This window comes from Heteronotia binoei, chromosome 18 (genome assembly GCF_032191835.1).
Source record: "Heteronotia binoei isolate CCM8104 ecotype False Entrance Well chromosome 18, APGP_CSIRO_Hbin_v1, whole genome shotgun sequence".
Classification (NCBI taxonomy): domain Eukaryota; kingdom Metazoa; phylum Chordata; class Lepidosauria; order Squamata; family Gekkonidae; genus Heteronotia; species Heteronotia binoei.
The window spans coordinates 45,026,726-45,049,140 of NC_083240.1; the positions used below are offsets into that span (position 1 = coordinate 45,026,726).

Consider the following 22,415-nt stretch of genomic DNA (forward strand, 5'->3'; position numbering starts at 1 on the left):
CCTTTCTCTATCGTTTCCTGATTTGCAAAGAGTTAAATGTGTGTGTGTGAAAGTTTGGTTAAAGGCACTTTGTGCAACAGAGGGTGCTTGCGAGGGTCCATGTGTAAAGTGGGGTCTCATTGCACACTCCCCCCCTCCGATGTCAGCCTCTCTTAAAGAGGACTGTGTCTGCACCCCCTCTTGCCTTCAGATGGGAAAGAGGGAACACACAAAGCCAGTCTGTGCATGGAGTTCTTCGTCCAGTGACAGACACCATTGCAGAAGCCTCCTCATGCTTCCCTTTGTGGAAAGCTGTAGACCAGGTTACCCACCAACATCTTTCTTGGTACCCACCAACTGTCTTTAGAAAGTGAGTGGGTCTTTTGCCCAGCAACGTTTCTTTTGGGCCATTGGCGATTTGATTGGCTGTACAGATTTCTGAATAGTGTTGCTTTGGTGTCAGCTGCCGCCACCACACTCCAAGGATCTTCACTGTGTGACTGAAGGTCAGGTCCAGCAGCCATTTTGGTGGCTGGCTTTACCTCCTGCAGCAGCCATTTTGAGGCTACACCCACCAGGATGTGTCAGGCTGCCAAAGGTGGCTGCAGGTTCAGAAAGGTTGAGACCCCTGCCTAGTGGTTTGGGGCAATGCCATTAATCACTGTTGCTGGAATGCAGACTGAGCTGAGTTATGTCTTCTTAAGCTTGTCCTGACTTAATTTCAGGGCTTTGAGTGTCCTCAGCTGTATGCTGGATCACGATTTCTTCCTCCCTTGCTGAACTTGACATTGCAGACAATCTTGCAAGGTTTTATGATGTTTTGCTTTTGCATATGTAAGTGTGTGTGTGGGGGGGGGAGAAATGACTTGCCCAGAAATTCACGGCAGAGTTGACTTTAGAACTTAAAGTAGATTTGGTTAGAACTGATACCAGATAGCAGTTTTTCAGGCTTGTCCCCCCCCCCCCCCCAATTGTGTGGACAAAGCACTTTGAAAACAAATGGCAGCGCAGCAGAAAATACACAGACAGAATTTGGCTCCTGTTGGTGAGCAGAGTCGGAAATGTGGCTTGGCGTTCCTGCTGCCTCATGACGGCTCATTCTGGGGCCAGGGAGCAGTTGTCTTTCTGGTGTGTGTTTAGTGTAGTCAAGTGCCTTCTGATTTACAGTGACCATATGAATGAATGTCTTCAAAACGTCCTATTGTTGTCAGCCTTGCTCAGGTCTTGCAAACTGAGGGCGGTGGCCTTCTCGATTGAGTCGGTCCATCTCACGTTGGGTCTTCCTCTTTTCCTGCCACCTTCCACTTTTCCTAGCATCATTGTCTTTTCCAGTGAGTGTGGTCTTCTCATAATGTGACAGGGTTGCCAAGGTCTACCTTGGCTGTGGTGGGGGAGTCCCCCCTTTTGTGCAGACCATGATGCTGTTACCTGAAAGTGATGTCATCTTGCTGGGCATATCGCACAGGGGACACTGCAGATTTTGGGGTAGAAAACTCTATGGTACCTGTCACACAGCTGGGCCTAGCAGGGCCTTCTTATGGCTTCCACCACTCTGGTAAAGGTCTGTATGGAGGACCCAGAGCACCCAACCACCCTTGTCTTCCTTATTAAGAAATACCTCTTAACTGTGACCAAGGAGACATTAGGACCCAAGGAGTATAACAACAGCAGTTTATTTACAGAGCTTAAATAATAAGTGGGTTAAAACAGTGAAATATATATACAGTAAAGGTTGGTGCAAATAAACAAATAGCCCTGACGCGTTTATCTATACAGTCCGTACTCTAATAAACAATGCTTACCCCCTTGGGTAAGGGATCTTTCCCCTGCTGCAAGCTCTCTAGGCTACAGCCTGCCTCCAGTTCAGCCTTCCAAGAAAAGAACACACCCTGCCTGGGCTTGGCCCTTTTATGTTCTCCCAGGCTCCACCCCGCTCTGAGCCAGTTTCCCTCCAAAACGTTGCCACCCAATCAGAGGGACAGAAGGGATCTTGGGAAATGTAGGCTCTTTTGTAACTCCTAGGCAGGCTTCTCTGGGCCTGCAGGCCTCGCTAGGCCCAGGATCATGACTGTACCACAGGCATGTCACACGGGAATGCTCTGGCATTCAGGGTAGAAAACCCTATGGCAGGGGTGGCCAGTGGTATCTCTCCAGATGTTTTTTGCCTACAACTTCTATCAGCCCCAGCCATTGGCTATGCTGGCTGGGGCTGATGGGAGTTGTAGGCAAAAAACAGCTGGAGAGCTACCGTTGGCCACCCCTGCTCTATGGTATGATAGAGTTTTTACCCTGAATGCTAGAGCATTTGTACGTGATGGGCTTGGCACAATGATGTCACTTTTGGGTGATGCCATCACACTGGGAATGCTGTGTGACAACAGAGCTCTTTAGGGGGGTGGGGATCCCTCCCCCAGTGGCCTGCTGCATGCTGGAGGGAAATCTGCAGTAGCTCGGCAGCCCTATAATGTGACCAAAACATGATAACCTCAGTTTGGTCATTTGTGCTTCTGGGGAGAGTTAAGGCTCTAGAACCCACTGATTTGTCTTTCTGGTGATTCACGGGATCTGCAGAAGTCCCCTCCAATGCCACATTTCAGATGTTGCTTTAGAGCATTGGCCAAAGGAAAGGTTGCTGTGAGACAACACTGGACAGTGGCAAAAATGTAGTAATCACCTTGTGCTTATGTGTCAGTTGAACATGGAACAAAGAGGGATTCAGTTGACCCAAGAGGGGGAAAGTGGGGATAAATTTGTGGGTGGGGGAAGTGGGTGGCTGAGTTCTGAACCCCAAGGGATCAAACGCTCGGAAATAATATTTTTGTCCTGCTCTCAGTGCTCCCATGCGTCATGTCTTCCTCCTCCCCCCTCTCAAGTTAATTGGGGTGCCCGGGTTAATCTAAATTAAAGCTTAAACTAATAGAGGTCTTGGAAGGAAGAGGAGCCACCTGAGTTTAAACAAATGGAGCTGCCAGGCGTTGCCATGGTGGTTCCCCGAGGGCAGGGGGAGAAGCAGTGGCAACTCTGGAACGGTCTTGATAAACCTGCTGACTCACGGGGGGCCGCCTCCCCTCTTTTAAACCTTTTATTTGTTTATTTTTGTCAATGAATTGGGTATCTCTTGCCGCTGCTGCCATTTAAGCTTGCATTTGCTTATGGTGGAAAGCGTAGACGTGTGGGGGTCTGCCCCTCCAGGTGCTAACATCTGGTAGCACAGCAGGAGATGGGCTTGTGTCCCAGAACCCCCATTGTCTCTAAATATGGTGCTTGGAAGTGTAGCGGCTTCAGACTCTCCCTTGGCTTTGGCAGCGGATGGCGACAGCTTTTCCTTCTGTCCTTCGTACCTCAGATAGAGGCGCCTTTGCCGCCAGGCAGACGTACTTTCATTTTCTTTCCTCTTCTCTCCTGCTTCCCTCCCTCGGCTACACTCTCCATATTTCCCTTCCCATGCTCCCCCCACCGGGGGAAAAAAGCCTTCTCTTTTCCTCCCGTCCCCAATATGCTGCTTGGGAGAGATGATTTGTCAAGATTACCACTTCATTGTGTCCAAGTAATTGAGGAGATGCCGGCCCCCTTGACAGACACCACTGAGGACCCATTCCACTGACCTGGTTAATTTTCTTCCGCTGAGTAGGATTTGGCAGAGAGATTGGAGCTGAAGTCTTGTTCAGGGATGAGGCGGTGCTGAAGGGGGGAAGGCAGCTGTATGTTTTCTGTCACCTTCCAATTAAATTGGCTTCATAAAGGGCTTCTCTTGATTCAGCCGCCTCGTCATCCAGGGCTTTGGAGCTGCGCTTTGGGGCCAGGAGCTCAGCCGGGTAGAGTTGACCATCCCCCGAATGCCTTGCCGCTCTGTCTCTTCTGGATTTTTACTTGGCTCATAACTGAATGATGTCCGTGCATGTCTGTTAGGTGTGTGTGTGTGCTGGCATTGGGCCAATTTGGGCCATTGGGCATTGGGCCAGTTTGGCGTAGTGGTTAAATGTGCGGTCTCTTATCTGGGAGAACTGGGTTTGATTCCCCACTCCTCCACTTGCACCTGCTGGAATGGCCTTGGGTCAGCCATAGCTCTGGCAGAGGTTGTCCTTGAAAGGGCAGCTTTTGTGAGAGCCCTCTCCAGCCCCACCCACCTCACAGGGTGTCTGTTGTGGGGGAGGAAGGGAAAAGAGATTGTGAGCCGCTCTGAGTCTCTTCGGAGTGGAGGGCGGGATATAAATCCAATATCATCATCTTCTTCTTCTTCTTCTTAAAAGTGCCCCCAGACGCAATTGTCTGCCTCTTGAAATGTAAAGGTTACGGGTAGCTGCATTCGGCCCACACAAAACACCAAAACACAAGCCAGGCAGTATCTTTTGCCAGGACCTACCAGAATTGACACACAACAGCGTGCAAGCTTTAGAGTTCTACCAGAACTCTTTGTCAGTCTGGATGTATACAAACAATCGAGGCGGAGCTTTATATCATTATGGTCTCTGTAAGGAGAGGGCCCTGACCCAGATGGCCCAGGCTAGCCTGATCTGGCCAGTTCTCGGAAGCTAAGCAGGGGCAATCTCCTGGCATGAGGACCTCTCGTAGAATCATAGAGTTGGAAGGGATCTCCAGGGTCATCTAGTCCAACCCTCTGCACAATGCAGGAAACCCACAAATACCTACCCCAAATTCACAGGATCTTCATTGCTCTCAGATGGCCATCTAGCCTCTGTTGAAAAACCTCCATGGAAGGAGAGCCCACCACCTTCTGAGGAAGCCTGTTCCACTGAGGAACTGCTCTAACGGTCTGGAAGTTTTTTCTAATGTTGAGCCGGAGGCTCTTTTGATTTAATTTCAACCCATTGGTTCTGACCCTACCTTCTGGGGCCACAGAAAACAATTCTACACCATCCTCAGTATGACAGCCCTTCAACTACTTGAAGATGGTGATCATATCACCTCTCAGCCACCTCCTCTCCAGGCTAAACATGCCCAGCTCCTTCAACCTTTCTTAATAGAACTTGGTCTCTAGACCCCTCACCATCTTTGTTGCCCTCCTCTGGACCTGTTCCAGCTTGTCTATATCCTTCTTAAAATGTAGTGCCCAAAACTGAACACAATACTCCAGGTGAGGTCTTACCAGAGCAGAGTAAAGCGATACCATCACATCACGTGATCTGGATACTATACTTCTGTTGATACAGCCCGAAAGTGCATTTGCCTTTTTAGCCACTGCATCACACTGTTGACTTATGTTCAGTGTATGGTCCACTACGACCCCTAGATCCATTTCACACATACTCTCACCTGCCGTTACCTTCCTGGCCACAGTATAACTAGGGAGAATCACAGGGAGATAGCAAAACCAAAAGATACCGTGACCAAATAACGAATACGAATAAACTCTACTCTTATAAATAACTTGTATAAATATTTCTACATCACATCATTGGCATTAGTAATACATGACTCAAAATAGCCACTGAGCACAAGATAAACTTCTCACAGCAAACACTTTATTGTATAAGTGCTGAGTGCAATAAGGTGCTTGTATAATAATAATGTTAGAAAGTTCATTCCCAGACGACTCCACAAGTCCACCTTCGATGGAGCCTGAAGCCGGCTGACACTTGCTGTGCCGTTTCAATTCCTTTGTCAAAGAGGAGAATGTGAAGTTCTTCCAAAATTGATGCAATAGTAAATTTTTCAGAGACACCTACAGGCACACTCAGTTCCTTTCGAGGGCGTATTACCGGAAATGAACTTTCTAAAATTATTATTATACCTTCTTGCACTCAGCACTTTATTGTATAAGTGTTTGCTTTGAGAAGTTTGTCTTGGGTTCAGTGGGTATTTTGAGTCATGTATTACTAATGTCAATGATGTGATGTAGAAATATTTATACAACAAGTTATTTATAAGAGTAGAGTTTATTTGTATTCATTATTTGGTCACGGTATCTGGTCACGGTATTTTGGTTTTGTTGCCTCCTTGGCCAGCAGAAGAAACAGCAAGGGATAGAAATGATGTCAGGATATGAGCCACCATCATGTCTGGGAAAAACAATGGACTTGGCCTCAGCAAATGCTCTAAAAACTCCATAGAGATACTACCCTGAATGGCCCCAGCTGGCCTGATCTTGCCAGATCTCGGCAATTGGAGGCCTGGCCCAGGTTAGTATTTGAATGGGAGATCATCAAAGACGTCTAGAGTCGCCACACAGAGGCAGGCAATAGCAGACCACCTCATTTCAGGTGCAATCTGAAGGCACTTTCCACCACCATAAGGAGAGGGGCTAGTAGTGTTTTTCACCCATTGCTAAAGCTGGATCTTGAGAGAGATAGAGTGAAGTTGACCATTGGCGGGCTCTGGACAGGACAAAACCAGAGCGTTCACAATGGCACAGTTAACTTAGCAGAATTTGCAGCTACAAGGTGTTGTGATGCCTGCTAGCCTAGATCCTTTCTGAAGCTGGTGAAAGGTGTAGAAAGCTGCTGCGTCAGGCAGCGTTGTCTGTGCTGGTTGACAGCAGCTTTGCGGAGCAGACGTTCCGGGCACCATGGAACCCACCAATTCTTTCCTGCTGCCTGCCAAGTGTTTTTAGAAAGTAGGTGGGGCCAGTGGGGCTTTTGCCCAGCAAGGCTTCTGATTGGCTGTGGGAGATTTGATTGGCTGTGCAGATTTTTAAGAGCATTGCTTTGGCAGCAGCTGCCACCACAGCACAAAGATTTTCTCTGTGTGACCAAAGATAAGCTGTGGTAGCCGTTTTGTGGCTGGCTCCGCCTCCTTTGGAAGCTGTTTTATGGCAGCCATTTTGTGGCTTTGCGTACCACACCGTGTCAGAATTCCAAAGGTACCTGCAGGCTCAAGAAAGGTTGGGAATCCCTGCTGTAGAGCATCAGGCAGAAAACAATACTCTTCCAAGACATGGATTGAGCCTGGGACACCTTCCAGGTTGAACATGTGGCCTCTTCCTATCAAAAAGACCTATTTGCATGTGTGAAAGCTGCCTTGTTTTGGTTCTGACTATTGGTCTGTCTAATTCGTTGCTGTCTGCTCCGATTGGCAGAGGCACTCCAGAGTCCCAGGTAAGAGGGATCTTTCTTGGCACCCAAGATCCTTCAACTGGTTGGGCCTAGAACCGTTTATATTCAAAACAGATGTGCTATCACTAGGGCTTTTTCTGTAGAAAAAACCCAGCAGGAACTCATTAGTATGCTAGGCCACACCTCTGGCATCATCATCATTTGCATACTAGGCCACACCTCTGACATCACTGTCATTTGCATACTAGGCCATCTGACATCACCAAAAGTGCTATAATGTCTTTTTTGAGCTGCGGTAACCAGATATTCTAGCACTGGAAAAAGTCCACAAATATATAGCCATTCCAGAAGAAAAAAAAATCAAATTCCAACACACTACTCGATCACAAGAGCCAGCAAGGTATAATGCAGAAAGAAAGAGAGAAAGAAAGAAAGGCTGGCAGTGGGGGAGTGGGAAGGCAAACAGGGAAAAAGAAATATTTACAGGAAGAAAAAAAGAGTGGGGGAGTGGAAAATAAAGCAAATAGACAGAGAAAAAGAAAAACTGACAGAAAAATGAATGAATGAAAGGGGGGGAGAGTGGAAAAAGAGAGAGAGGGAGGGAAGGAGGCAGGCAGTGGGGGAGTGGGAAGGCAAACAGGGAAAAAGAAATATTTACAGAAAAACTGAGAGAAAGAAAGAAAGTTGGGGAGTGGGGAATAAAGCAAATAGACAGAGAAAAAGAAGAAAGACTGACAGAAGGAAAAAATGAATGAATGAATGGGGGAGAGAGTTGGAAAAGAAAGGAAGGAAGGAAAAGGGAGAGAGAGGAAAGGAGGGGGGAAAGGAAGGAATAAGGAGAAAAGAAAGGAAAGGAAAAGAAAAGAATGAAAGAAACAGAAAGGGGATGGGAGCAACTCACCTTAAAAACTGCTGACTCTGCGCCACACAGTTGGTTTTATAGACCTCTGCCGGCTGGTGCAATGACCGGAAGGCCCCACACAAGTGTGGTTGGACCCCCTTAGCTCCGCAGGCTGGCGCAATGACCGGAAGCCCCTACACAAATGTGGTTTGGCCCCCTGAGCTCTGCAGGCTGGCGCGACAATGGGAAGCCCCCGCACGAGTGCGTTGGACTCCCTGAGCCCCACAGTGAGTGGGATGTTGGGAGGCCTCTGCATGAGCACAGCTCAGCCCGCTGAGCCCAGTGGCCAGCCGGGAAGCCGCCTGGGGTGAACCAGAACACTGACGTAGGCAGCCAGAACGCCTGCCCCCTGCCAGCCGGAACGGCGTTCCAGTGCATTCTGACTAAAAAAAAACCCCTGGCTATCACTGAGCCCTACCCTCCCCCCCGCCCAGTCAACATTAAAGATATTTGTGATGACAGATATGTCTATCCAGGGCTTTTCTTTTGTAGCAGAAACTCCTTTGCATATTAGACCACACACCCTGATGTAGCCAATCCTTTTGGAGCTTACAGTAGGTCCTGTAATAAGAGCCCTGGAAGTTCTTGAAGGATTGACTACATCAAAGGGGTATGGCTTAATATGCAAAAGAGTTCCTGCTACAAAAAAAAAAAAGCCTGAGTCTATTGATGGTTTTTTGACCACACTCTGAGCCCCTGGAGATTCTCAGGTCTTATGGCTGTGGACGCAGGATGTGACAACGCTGGCAGAAGGGCCTGGTTTGGTTATTTCCTGAATGGGAGACCTCTTGAGAATTCTGTGGAAATGCAAGTTCTAGGAAACACAGGTTTTAGGATGGAAGAAAGGAGGAAAGTGATTTTAATGACTAAAACCAACATGCAGACCTTCTCAAGACTGTCCACAGCAGTTGTGTTTGTCTCTGGCTGGAAGCTTCCCGGTGTCCACTGCAGAAACAGGCACTACACGAAATTGTGTTATTGACATGACCCAACAGGGGACTTGGAGGTTTTTTTCTTCCTTTGGCCCCTGAAGGTTTTGTTTCAGTCTTGTTGTAAGTAGATGGAGAGGAGTACATGTGAATGGTAAAGATGTGAATTGTAAAGGAGTACATGTGAACTATACTCCCTCTAAGCCAGAGGGGGCCGACCCGGGGGCCAAATCAAGCCCCGGGAGTAGGGTTGCAAGTCCTCTTCATCCCCCAGCGGGGGACAGTCATGCACGCGCCGTGCGATGAAATAATGTCACCTTGAAGTGACGTCATCAAAATGGCAGTGCCCGTGCAGGGTTGCTCTAGGTGTTTCTGGGAAAACTCTATGGTTTTCCCGGATTCTCTAGCCATTTGGGAGGTTAAAACTCTATGGCACTTATTGTACCATAGAGTTTTACCTCCCAGTGGCTAGAGCATCCAGTAAAACCATAGAGTTTTTCTGGAAACGCCTAGAGCGGCCCCAAACGGCCGCTGCCATTTTGATGACATCACTTCTGGGTGCTGTCATTGTGCCAGCAACGCAGGGGGAACCCCGCTGGCCCAATGTGGACCAGTGGGTTGAGAACCACCTGGGTGGGAGATTCCCCGCCCGGATTGGGGGTTGGCAGCCCTACCCCGGAGGGCTCCCATCAGGCCCCCGAGCAACTGGCTCTTGTCTGCTTCCTTCTTCCTCTCTCTTGCTTCCTTCTGCATCGCTGCTTGCTTTGGAAGGCTTGCTCAATGGCACAGGAACTACAAAGCAAAACCTCAATTTTCTCAATTGATTTAGGCTCCTCCCCCTCCTTGTCCCCTGGGGAGGGAGGGAAAGAGCCAGAGCTTCCTTTGCCCATTTTCCCGGATCCCTGGGAGAAATACAAAGAAAGCACCTTTAAGACCAGTGAGTGCTAATGCATATTTAATTTTAATTTTTTTTAAAAAAATATCTTTAATTGTGTTTGTAAAGTTTATATCTCTGCTATCTAATCTTGAATAGGTATGCACATGGCCGGCCTGGCCCAACAGGGCCCGGCCCAACAAAGCCTCATTTATGTCAGATTCAGCCCGCATAACAAATGAGTTTGACACCCCTGCTCTAAGCTGTGGAGTCTTGTGAGCAAAATTTCTACTTTGTGAGTTCCTGGCATTAAAGTTGTGAGCGAGTGATTTGTCTGCTGCATAAATTAGTTTGCTGTGGGGCCATCCGTCCTGAACTGTGTAAAAAATATGTAAGCTGGAAGCTAAAAAACCTGTGAGCTAGCTCACATTAGCTCAGCTTAATAATAATAATAGTAATAATAATAATAAGTTTTTATTTATACCCCGCCCTCCCCACCGAAGCAGGCTCAGGGCAGCTTACAAGGCATGATATAAAATACCATGGTATAAACAATAAAACAAAATAATACAGTCAACAAACAATATAAATTATACAATATATAAGTTAACATTAAAATAATTAATCTAAAAACAGTATAAAGGTTCTACAGTCGTGGTATATACAAGATGGCTTGATGATGATTCCAGGTTTATCTTAAAAGGCTAGTTGGAAGAGGGCGGTTTTGCAAGCCCTATGGAACTGATTAAAATCCCGTAGGGCCCGCACCTCTTCCGGTAGCTGATTCCACCATTGGGCGGCCTTTATAGAGAAGGCCTGCTCCCTGGTTGTTTTAATTTGGCCTCCTTGGGCCCCGGGATTTCCAGAAGATTTTGTGAGCTGGAACGCAGTTCTCTCTGGGGAACATATGGGAGAGGCGGTCCCTAAGGCAGACAGGTCCTCGGCCACATAGGGCTTTAAAGGTGATAACCAGCACCTTGTAACGAACTCGGTAGACAAATGGCAGCCAGTGCAGTTCCCGCAGCCTAAGCCGCACATGTTCCCACTGAGGGAGTCCCGCTAGTAGTCTGGCCGCTGCATTCTGCACTAGCTGCAGTTTCCGAGTTCGGTACAGGGGCAGTCCCATGTAGAGGGCATTACAGTAGTCTAGCCTTGAGTTGACCGTTGCATGGATCACTGTTGCCAGGTCGTGGCATTCCAGGAAGGGGGCCAACTGCCTCGCCTGCCTAAGATGGAAGAAGGCGGATTAGGCAGTGGCTGCTATCTGGGTCTCCATTGTCAAGGAAGACTCCAGCAGCACTCCCAAGCTCCTGACCTTACGCACCAGGTACCAATGGCGCCTCGTCAAAAGCTGGAAGAGAGATCCTCCTTCCGGACCACCGCGACCTAGACAAAGGACCTCTGTCTTCGCTGGATTCATTTCAGCCCGCTCAACTTAATCCAATCAGTTTAGAGGGAACATTGCATGTGAATTGTAAAGACATGGTTTCTGTGAAATTTTCTGTTGGTCATGCATCCTGTAGCAGAGCAAAGACCAGTCTAGGGAATTCACAAGTCAACAGTGGTGACAAATTTGAGGAGGGGGGGGGGCTGGGCAGGAGGATTTTTTTTCTGATAAGCTGGTTTACCTTAATTAAACTGGTGAGCGATTAATATGGACAGTTGATCTCGTGGCTCTCATTAGATACGTTTAGAGTTTCTTTTGCAGAAGCAGGCGATGCCTCTGACCGCCCCCCTTAGGTTAATGACAATACGATAATCTTATCCCAGGCATGTGTCTTTGGAATGGCTGAGTAGATGGCTAATAGCATGTTTTAAAGCTTGGTTTGGGGGGAAGCTTCTCTTAATGAGTTACAGAGAAAATGTGATACTTTTCTGCATTAACAAGAAGACCCAGCTTTGTCTATGACGGGGTTCCTTATGGGTCACTGCCGAATTCAAAAGTAAGATTTAAATCTATCTCTGACTCTCCGCCAAGAGCTGCCAAGATCAATACTGGGATGTTTGCAAAACAGCAGAGCCTGAACTCCCCAAAAAAGATGATGATATTGGATTTATACCCCGCCCTTCATTCTGAATCTCAGAGAAAGGACTTGCATTAATGGAGAGTCCAGAAATCTCAGAACAGGGTTACACATGTGATAAGAATCCTAGAATCCTAGAGTTGGAAGGGGCCACACTACAAAAAAAGCCCTGATTAAAACAAATTAAAAACAAAGTTAAAATCTGTACAATGAGATACAAACAGCAACTAAAACATTAGTCAGGAACGAGGGGTCACTGAGGGAATGCCAGAGGGGGGGGGAATGGTATTTCACCTGCTGGTAGAAGAGGGCATGGGAAGGGGGCGGGTGAATTGCTTAGGCTTGTTATTTGCTCTCAGCCTAATCTATGTCAGAGGCAAGTTGCAAGGACTTGCAAGGTTTTCAACGCAGGGATATACTTCCCCATTGCTACTGTGGCTGCAGGAATTCCAAGTGGCAGGTTCCCCACATTTCCCCTGCCCCATGTCCCTCTCTTCCATCTTACCCCTCTTGTGTACCACTGGGCCTTTTCATTTCCTGGGGGAAAAAATGGCAGTTGAATATTATTGCATCATTATGACATTATAGCAATCAGATTATCCTGTTCTCTGAATTCCAAGCTTTTCCAATTCCAGTTTTTAAAAAACTCTCTAGCTCCTTTCGTTGCCGAGGTGTAAGGGAAAAGGCCAATCCCTGCAGAGGCTACAGATCTCCTGTTCAAAAATAAAGTTGGGATTGCAGAGAACACCATGCACAGACTGTTGTACTGTTATTTGGTTGCCAACCTGAAGATAAAGACCCCCAGTGGTGGTGGAGAAATGGCCACCATAGGGCAGGGAAAATGGCTGCCGTGTGGGTGGGACCAGGAGAATATGAACTCCTCCTCCTCCCTCAGGTACGGCACTGCTGTGTCTTTCCCAAAACCTCATAGCAAACCGGGTTAGGGAAAGAAAGCAGGAAATAGGGTTGCCAAGTTCAATTCAAGAAATATCTGGGGACTTTGGGGGTGGAGCCAGGAGCAAGGGTGTGACAAGCAGAATTGAACTCCAAGGGAGTTCTGGCCATCACATTTAAAGGGACAGCACACCTTTTAAAATGCCTTCCTTCCATAGAAAATAAAGACGGATGGGGGCACCTTCTTTTGGGGCTCGTAGAATTGGACCCCCTGGTCCAATCCTTTTGAAACCTGGGGGGTATTTTGGGGAGAGGTACTAGATGCTATACTGAAAATTTGGCGCCTCTACCTCAAAAAACAGCCCTCCCAGAGCCTCCGATACCCACAGATCAATTCCCCATCATTCCCTATGGGAATTGTTCATGAAGGTGCATAATGGCTGTGGGAGTGGGGCTTCCCCCGCCGGCCAGCTGGCTGGGGGAGGGGGAAGCCTGTAAAACTGGGGGATCCCCCGCTGGGACCTGGGGATTGGAAAGCCTAGCAGGAAAGCTGGTTAAACCCCAGGAGGTGCAGAAATGCACCACAGTGCTCTGAGGAAGTGGGTGTAGTGGGGGGGGGGATCCACTTCCTGGCATCCTCAAAACTGAACCGTTATGGCAGGTGTGGAAAATAGTCGGTACAATAGAGGAAGGGAGACCAGTTGTTCGCCATGTTGAGTCCTCTGGAGGAAGGGCAGGATAAATATTGAACTAAAAGAAATAAATGCCCTGATGCATCAGGAGATTTGAGCAGACTGCCCCTTCCAGCCTGTTTTTCCTCACTCCTTCCAGCTGTTCCTGCAGAACTTGAGTCCTGCACACCACAACCAATGTTCCCTCTAAGCTATGGGGTCTTGTGAGCAGGAATCCTGCTTTGTGAGCTACTAGCATTAAAGTTGTGAGCTACTACATAAATTAGTTTGCTCTGGGACCATTTTTCCAGAGCTAAGACAATAATGTGTGAGCTAGAGGCTAAAAAACTGTGAGTTAGCACACAATAACTCAGCTTAGAGGGAACACTGACCACAACACACTTGGGGCTAGGGGTTTGAAGATCCTGAGGTGGATCCTTCAGATCCATTTCTATAGCAGAGGGATTTCCTTCCGGCATCATCAGAAGTAGGGTTTGTTTGTAGTGGGAACTCCTTTGCATATGAGGCCACACACCCCTGATGTAGCCAATCCTCCAAGAGCTTACAGGGCTCTTAGTGCAGGGCCTACTGTAAGCTCCAGGAGGATTGACTACATCAGGGAGGTGTGGCCTATTATGGAAAGGAGTTCCTGCTGCAAAAAAAGCAACAACAAAAAACCCCGGATCAGATAGGATCTGTGATAGGAAGGTGCCTCCATCGCAGAGATCCCTAGCCCTTTTGTGCCTGAGGGCACCTTTGGAATTCTGACACAGTGGGTTAACAAAGCCACAAAATGGCTGCTGCAGGAGGTGGAGTCAGTCACAAAATGGCTGCCACAGTTTACCTCCAGTCACATAGTGACACAACAACATTTGATTGGTACAGCAACAGATTTCCAGTGGCTAATCGAAAGCCTTACTGGATAAAAGCCCCACCCAGTTTCTGTTAACACTGGATGGGCACCAACACAGGTCTCAGCTGGCACCATATTGAAACCTTTTTTTTTACCGATAAGGATTTACAGGATAACCTGCCATGAAGGTCTGGATTCCTACTTGGCAGTCCTTGGGGAAAAGGGTATAACTTTGTTTTCTTCCTGATAAGCTAGGAGTGTTACTTTAAATGTGCGCTCACACACGAAGTATGAGGAGCTTTCAGAAGCGCAGTTCCCCACACACAAACTCTGAAATACATGCAGATTTTAACCTGCTCATAACAAGCCAATCACGCCTAGAAAGAGCAGCCCTCTTCAACAAATAGCCACAGATGACTCGTGCCAATGAGCCATGCTACGTGGCAAAAACAAAGTGATATTTGGAAAAGCCGTTGGTGCATGTCATGTGGCACTATTTCGATAGGTGGGACGAGGGCCGCTTCCCCAGTGGCGGAGTATTCCAGTGTTGCAACTCTGTTGCTGCGATGGCTGGTGCAGCATTTCCGTCTTCACACATCAGGGCTTGGTGCCGATGTGATTTACTTGCGCTTCCTACTTAATAATTAGGCACCGGGAAACGCCATCTGTCACTCCTAATGGTGTAGGTGGGGGTCCGACTGGAGTTGTTCTGTTTTGACTAATAAATTTTACTTGGGATTGCTGAACCTAATGAAATATTGCAACTTCAGAGAGGGAGAGGCTTGGGCTCTGCTTCCCCCTTCTTTCTTCTGCCCCCCCCCCCTCCCAGGCCTTGTGGTGGAATAGCAAACAAACAAACAAAATTGCAACATGCTTTGGTCGATGAGTTTTATCGCTCCCTCTGCACTGCCGGACTTTGCTTGCCTCTGGGATGCTGCTGGCTGGGAGGGGAGCAACTAGAAAGGGCGGGGGGGGGGCAGGGCTAATGAAGGCCCAAAAGGCTGAGAGACAGCCAGGCAGGTGGGGCTAGTTGGTAGGTAGTTGGGCCCTGGCCACATGGGCTTTGGTTGTAACCATAATGCAGGGGTGTCAAACTCATTTGTTATGAGGGCTGGATCTGACATAAATGAGACCTTGTCGGGCCAAACCATGTGTGTCATAAAATGTAACGCCTGGTAGCGGAGATATAAACTTTCTAAAGGACGCAAACGCAATTAAACAGTTTTGTAAAAACCCCCCCAAAACGCTTTAAAATAAATCCAATATCATCGTCGTCGTCATAATTCTTCTTCTTCCTCTTCTGCTTCCTCTTTCTCCTCTTCTTCCTCCTCCTCCTTCTTCTATTAAGAGGGAAGCAGATACAAAGCAGTGGTGCAGAATAAGGTCCAAACGGCAGACTCCTCTTCAGACAGCCTCTTCTGAGCTCTCTCCCTGGACCCTGTGATACTGCATGGGAGACACGAAGCCCTCTCCCCCCACCCCCCTTCCCACCAAGCCCTTAAGGGCAGGTGTTTACAGAGCAGCGTTGGAGTTACACAGGTTTACTGTGTCGTCTGTCCACGTAAGGCTGGATTTGGATCTTGTGTTTAGCTGCCAGGAGAGACTGTGATGAAGTGGGAGAGATAAACTGATAGATTGTGTGCCAAGAAGATGTTGGGGAATCAATCAGATAAACAGGACAGAGAGAAGAGCTCGCTGCGTTTTCCGTTCTCTCTCCCTCTCTCTCTTCTCCGCCTCCCCCCCATCCCTGCAAGAACAAAGCAACGGCCTGCCTGGCCCTTAATGGCTCTGAACATAATTGCTGCGGTAATAATAATTGGGGGGGGGGGGAGAGAGAGAATAAGCAAATGAAGAAAACATCACGGGGCATTTTAATTGCCTTCCTTTGTTTTTGTTTTTTTAGAAAGTGGTTTCAGTACAATAGAGTTTACGAGGGAGAGACAATGTGTAGACATTTTTTCTTTTAATTTTTTTTTTTAAATGCCTGTTTTGATAAGGACAGCGCAACCCAAGCAGCATGCTTTAATGTGGCTGGCATATTAGCCAGCAGAGGTTTGTGCTGCCTTGATTCTTTCTCCTTCTTGATTCTTCCCCAGATTTTTTTTGTTGTTGTTCTAGCATCCTAGTTCTAGACTTTCACTTCCATTCAGCGCTTTTAAAAAAAAATAGAGATGAGCTTCTAAGCCTTCTTGGGGGGCGCCCTGGAAGTCCTGCCTCGTAGACAGCAAGAACAGAAGTCTAAACCGACTTGCACATGAACAAGGGAATCCCTTTCCTCACCTCTGTGAGGTTTGTTTGGGTTTTTAGCGCCATCAGCGCAGGTATGGTGCTTTACAAAGTGAGAAGATAGGTCCCTGCCCCAAGAAGCTTGCAATGTCAGCTCTTGGAAGTACCTGGAGATTTGGGGGGGTAGAACCTGGGGTAGATGGGGTTTTGGAGGTACCTCAGCGGGGTATAATGCCATAGAGCCCAACCTGCAAAGCATCCATTTTCTGCAGGGGAACTGATCCTGGTGGTTTGGAAACTAATTGTGAGAGATCTCTAGGTGCTATCTGGGAGTTGGGACTAGGGATAGGCACAAACTGGGGGAAATGGTGGTTCGTTTAGTGATTCATATGATTTCTGACCTGGTTTGTGTTTTGTTGGTTTGTTTGGTGTAAACTCACCAGGAGTCTTTAGCAGGTTCTCCTCCAAGTTTGGCAAACATTGGATTTGGAATGTACAAGTTATAGCCCCCCAAAGCAGGTGCCCCCAAGAAAACTCAGGTTCAGCTCTCACACCAGCTCTTTATGCTGCAGAATGGGAGCTCCATGATTGGCTCCCAGAGCTGCCAATCAAGCTGCTATGGGTGTTTCTAGGGCTCCCAGAAGTCCAACCCCCGTGTTGCTTGGAATGGATTGAATCAGCGTCAGACTGTCTAGGAAAATGAACTGCAAAAACGAACCAAACGTAGCACCAAGGTCCAGACTGGTTTGGAAAGAACCACAAATCCGCCCGATTCATGCACGAATCACTATTTGTGGTTCGGACTAGTTGGGACCTTATTGTAATAAAATTCAGAAGCGTGAAGGAAGCAAGACAGAGCAGAGACTATAAATAAGTACTACTTAATTTTTAAAATAACTTTCCTTTAGTTCCTGCCTTTCTTCCTTCACGGAGAAGCTTTCTACTGCCAGAAGAACTGGACTTCTTTTTTTAAAAAAAGTTTAGATTTTGTTTTCTCACCTAGCTTAGGGCTCTTTTTCTAGCAGGAGCCCATCTGCATATTAGGCCACTCCCCCTCAGATGTAGCCAATCCTCCAGGAGCTTACAGGACTCTTATTACAAGGCCTACTGAAAGCTCCAGGAGGATTGGAAAAGGTAGTGCCAACCAATATCTTTGTGGAAATTTTTTTTTTTTTCAGGATGGAATTGAAGAGGGGAGGAGGTTGTTCTGGGATGAAGCATCCCCACTTTTTACCAGTACCAAGGGTAAACCACCCACTTTCCTTTCTAGTGGTAGAACAGGAGTCCATTATGAAATCACAAGGAGCACTTCAGTGACATTGAGTGACACTGTGCGGACTCTTATCTGGGAGAACCAAGTTTGATTCCCTCACTCCTCCACCTGCAGCTGCTGGAATGGCCTTGGGTCAGCCATAGCTCTCACAGGAGTTGTCCTTGAAAGGGCAGCTGCTGTGAGAGCCCTTTCAGCCCCACCCACCTCACAGGGTGGCTGTTTATTTATTTTTCATATTTATATCCCGCCCTCCCTGCCGAAGCAGGCTCAGGGCAGCTAACAACATTGTAATAGCAACAATAAAACAATAAGAACAATCACAATAATAAATCAGTTAAAAATTAAAACAGTTTACAATTTAAAATTATTAATACAATTTAAAAAACAACAATTTTGGTGCTAAATTTCATGCCATACATTCAGTGGTGTTGGGCATCTATGTTCTTTGGTTGAAGGCCATTCAAAATAATGTTATTAGGGTTTGTAGAATCTTTCGGGATCAAGTGCCGTGTTCTACTGTAGAAAGTTTTCCTTCCAGACGTTTCGTTCTCAGCTGCGGAGAACATCCTCAGCGGCGTTGCAGCCGGAGCAAGCGCTCTGACCTTCTTGGCTACTGTGCATTGAGTGGGAGAACATCTGCAGCTGAGAACGAAACATCTGGAAGGAAAACTTTCTACAGTAGAACACGGCACTTGATCCTGAAAGATTCTACAAACCCTAATGATGTTACCAGCCGTGAAAACCTGAATTCTTTGATAACAAAATAATGTTGTTATGCAGGCCTTGTGGAACTGGGCAAGGTCCCGCAAGGCTCTAACATCATCAAGGAGTTGGTTCCACCTGTGGGGGGCCGCAACAGAGAAGGCTCTTTCTCTAGTAGCCTTCAATCTTGCCTTCCTCGGCCTGGGGATTACTAATAGGATTTGTGATTCAGATCTGAGTACCCTCTAGGGAATATATGGGGAGAGATGGTCCCTAAGGTAGGCAGGTCCTCGGCCATATAGGGGTTTAAAGGTAATAACCAGCACCTTGTAGCGAATCCGGAATACTATTGGCAGCCAGTGCAGTCTCCGCAGCCCCAGCTGTATATGGTCCCGAACAGGGAGACCCAATAGCAGCCTGGCTGCTGCATTCTGCACCAGCTGCAGCTTCCGGATACGGACATGGACAGCCCCATGTAGAGGGCATTACAGTAGTCTAGTCTCGAGGTGACCATTGCATGAATCACTGTTGCTAAGTCACTGTGCTCTAGGAAGGGAACCAACTGTCGTGCCCCCCATGGTGGAAAAAGGCGGATCTCGCAGTGGCTGCTATCTGAGCCTCCATAGTCAATGTGGGCTCCAGTAGCACCCCCAAGCTCTTGACTTTGGCCGCCGATATCAGTGGTGCCCCTTCAAAGGCTGGTAGAGGGATTTCCCTTCCCAGGCCACCACAGCTCAGACAAAGGACTTCTGTCTTCGTTGGATTAAGCTTCAGATGACTCAGCCTGAGCCACCCTGCCTCGGCTTGTAGCACCAGGGCCTGATTTTCTGGGGCGGAGGCAGGCCAGCCATCCGTCAGCAGATAGAGCTAGGTGTCATCAGTGTACTGATAGCAACCCAGTTCAAATCTCTGGACAATCTGGGCAAGGGGGCGCATATAGATATTAAACAGCATCGGGGTGAGCACTGCCCCCTGAGGCACCCCACAATTAAGCGGATGCCTCTGGGACGATTGTCCCCCGATCACCACCCTTTGTCCCCGACCACAGAGAAAAGAGGAAAGCCACTGCAGGGCCAACCCCTGAATCCCCGTGTCGGCGAGGCGGTGAACCAGCAACCGGTGGGCGACCATGTCGAACGCCACCGACAGGTCCAACAACAACAGTACTGCTGACCCGCCTCGATCCAGTTCTCGCTGGAGATCATCCACTAAGGCGACCGCACTGTCTCCGTCCCATTGCCCGGGCGAAAGCCGGACTGGTGTGGATCTAGAACGGAAGCGTCCTCCAGAAAACTCTGCAACTGCAGCGCTACTGCCCTCTCGATAATTTTACCCAAAAAGAGTAAATTCGAGACCGGCCGATAGTGTTGTGTGTGTGGGAGGGGGGGAAGGTAAAGGAGATTGTGACTGCTCTGAGACTTTGAGATTCAGAGTATAGGGCGGGATATAAATCCAATCTCATCATCACTTTGACCTTACTGGCCTGTATTGTTTTCAAAAGAGACAGCAACGTTGTTTGTAGCCTCTTCTCAGAGCACGAGGGCTGTAATCTCACACCTGCAGCAGTTGCAATGCAGGCTGACCAGCAGGGTCTTGGAAAAAACCTGAGCTGAAAAATTGGCTTTGTCCTCTCCTTTGGGTTGCCTTTTTTTTTTTTTTTTGGTAACCTCTGGCCCAGTGGAAAGTTCTCATCAGCTCAAAACCTTGCAGAATCCTTTGTCTCGTTTTGGCTGCCCCCAATAAAAGGTATTGTGTGGATTTTGTTTCTTGCTCTGGATTTTGCCTGGGCCAACGTGGCTGTTTATAACAGAGGTGGCCAAACACGCTTAGCATAAAAGCCACATAGAATGAATGTCAGATGTTTGAGAGTCGCAAAACAGGAAGGAAGATCAAGGGAGCGAGGAGGGGAGGGAAGGTGGAAATAAAGCAACTTTAACTTTAAATGCGTTCTCCAAACCACCAGCTGGCTTGACTTGGAGAAGTGATTTAAAGAGACAAATACTTTCTCCAAGCCTGTGGATAGGGTGGTGGGAACTTTGAAACAATTTGTGTGAAAAGAGCCACACGTGGCTCCTGAGCCACTGTTTGAGCACCCCTGGTTTATAACGTAAAAAAAGCATACTTTAGTGGCAGCCAGTGGAACAGCATGGCGGGTGCAGGATTGGTCAGCATACATTAAATGTATTCACTTGATACACCCCAGCTTTCTCCCCAGCAGAGACCCAAAATGGCCTGCTACTTCTCCTCTCCTCCGTTTTATCCTCACAACAAGCTGGTGAGGTAGATGAGGCAGAGTGTGTAACTGGCTGAATGTCCCTCAGTGCGGCAGATGCAGAATGAAGCAGGGAGAAGGGTGGGCGTGAGCAAGCAGTGCCTTTGTGGTGCTGTTCAGTGCCGTGTTCATGAGGACTAGGACCTTGGTCTCTTTCAAAATGACAATGGACATCTGCTGGGTACCAGGGTGGGTGCCATGTGTTTATGACCCTTAAAAGGGATTGCTGCCATGTATGAGCTGATAATCCAGGCCCACTCCAGGACATTAAGTTGCCCGCTTCTTGTTAGACGTGCCTGGAGCTTCCATCAGACGCCCAGACGGAATCGTGGATTGCACTGACCCTGTTGGCCAGCCCTTGCTAATCCATACACCAACCCCACTTTGTTTGGGTTTAAGAGCGTTAACTCGCCTGTCCGACTCACTCAGAGAAGAATACCTTCTCCGCTTTTCTCCTGTGTTTTCTGCCTGACCTTTTAAAGATCTTGGGCTGATACAGATAGGGTGGATTAAGTTAATCATAAAATGATGAAGGGAACGCTGCGGCGCTCATTGATTCGTCTGAAATTAACTGTAGTACGATAAGTCTTCTTAATGGTGTTCCATGTTGCACTCCCGGGTGCTTCCCTCCTGCTTCTCTCTCCTCTTCTCCACCCCTTAGGAGATCCACAAAGCTGTGGAGAGGCTAATCTGTGGATGTACCATGCCTTTTCAAAGCTCAGGTTAGTTCACAATGCAACATTGAACCTCAGCAATAAAAACCGGCAGTAGGACTGTAAATCAAAGCATGTGTGTGTGAGAACGTACAAAGCCACCTTATACCGAGTCAGAATCTTGGTCCATCATGGTCTGCATTCTCTGCTTAGATTATCAGCAAACCTCTGGAGACTCCACTTTGGTGTAGTGGTTAAGTGCCCAGACTCTTATCTCGGAGAACCGGGTTTGATTCCCCACTCCTCCACTTGCAGCTGCTGGAGTGGACTTGGGCCAGCCATTGCTATCTCAGAGTTGTCCTTGAAAGGGCAGCTTCTGGGAAAGCTCTCTCAGCCCCACCCACCTCACAGGGTGTCTGTTCTGGGGAGAGAAGATAAAGGAGATTGTGAGCCGCTCTGAGACTCTGATTCAGGGTGGAGGGTGGAATATAATCAAATGTCGTCATCTTCTTCATCTTCGTTTTCTTCTTTTATCTTCACCGGACCTGGCTCCTTCTGCCTTCAAAGCAGATGCTCTACCACTCAGCCGCAGCCCATCTCCACAAGTATGCACATTTGCATATATCCAGACTTCCCTGCAAAGTTGCCTTGCATTGAATCAGACCACTGTTTCACCTAGTACAGCATGGTCTCCTGTGATTTGTGACAGTTGCCCATATCTTGGTTAGAGAAAGTTCTTTCCCAGTGTTTGCTTCCCAAGATGATTTGCCTGGAGATGCCAGGTTTTTTCTGTATATAAAATAGGTGCTCTGGCGGTAGACTGCAAGTCTTCTTGTTTTCTAGTGGTGATCACTTTGGGCGTTGTTGCTTTGCCCTGTTGGGAGCAGATTTCAGTGTTGGCTTTTTTGCCAGGAGCGGTATGGAAAGTGTATGATGGTGTAAGCAAACAAACAGACTGCTGATTAGACAGGTCATTGTGCCTGGACAGATACAAATGGACAGATGGAGGCGTTTGGTCCCTGCATACCTGCAGAAAGTTAAAAAATGTGAATTCTGAACAGATCTTGTCCCAGTTGGTTCAGTATCCAAAAACAGTTGGCTCTGACCTATCTTCTTCTGCATGTGGCCCCATCTGATGTACAAAGGGTCCG

The 22,415-nt window shown here is 47.8% G+C and overlaps 1 protein-coding gene across 1 annotated transcript in view; it reads left to right on the forward strand.

Moving 5' to 3' along the window:
• Nucleotides 1-22,415, forward strand: part of AATF (apoptosis antagonizing transcription factor) — a 144,426-nt gene that overhangs the window by 78,490 nt on the left and 43,521 nt on the right. The window lies entirely within an intron of this gene.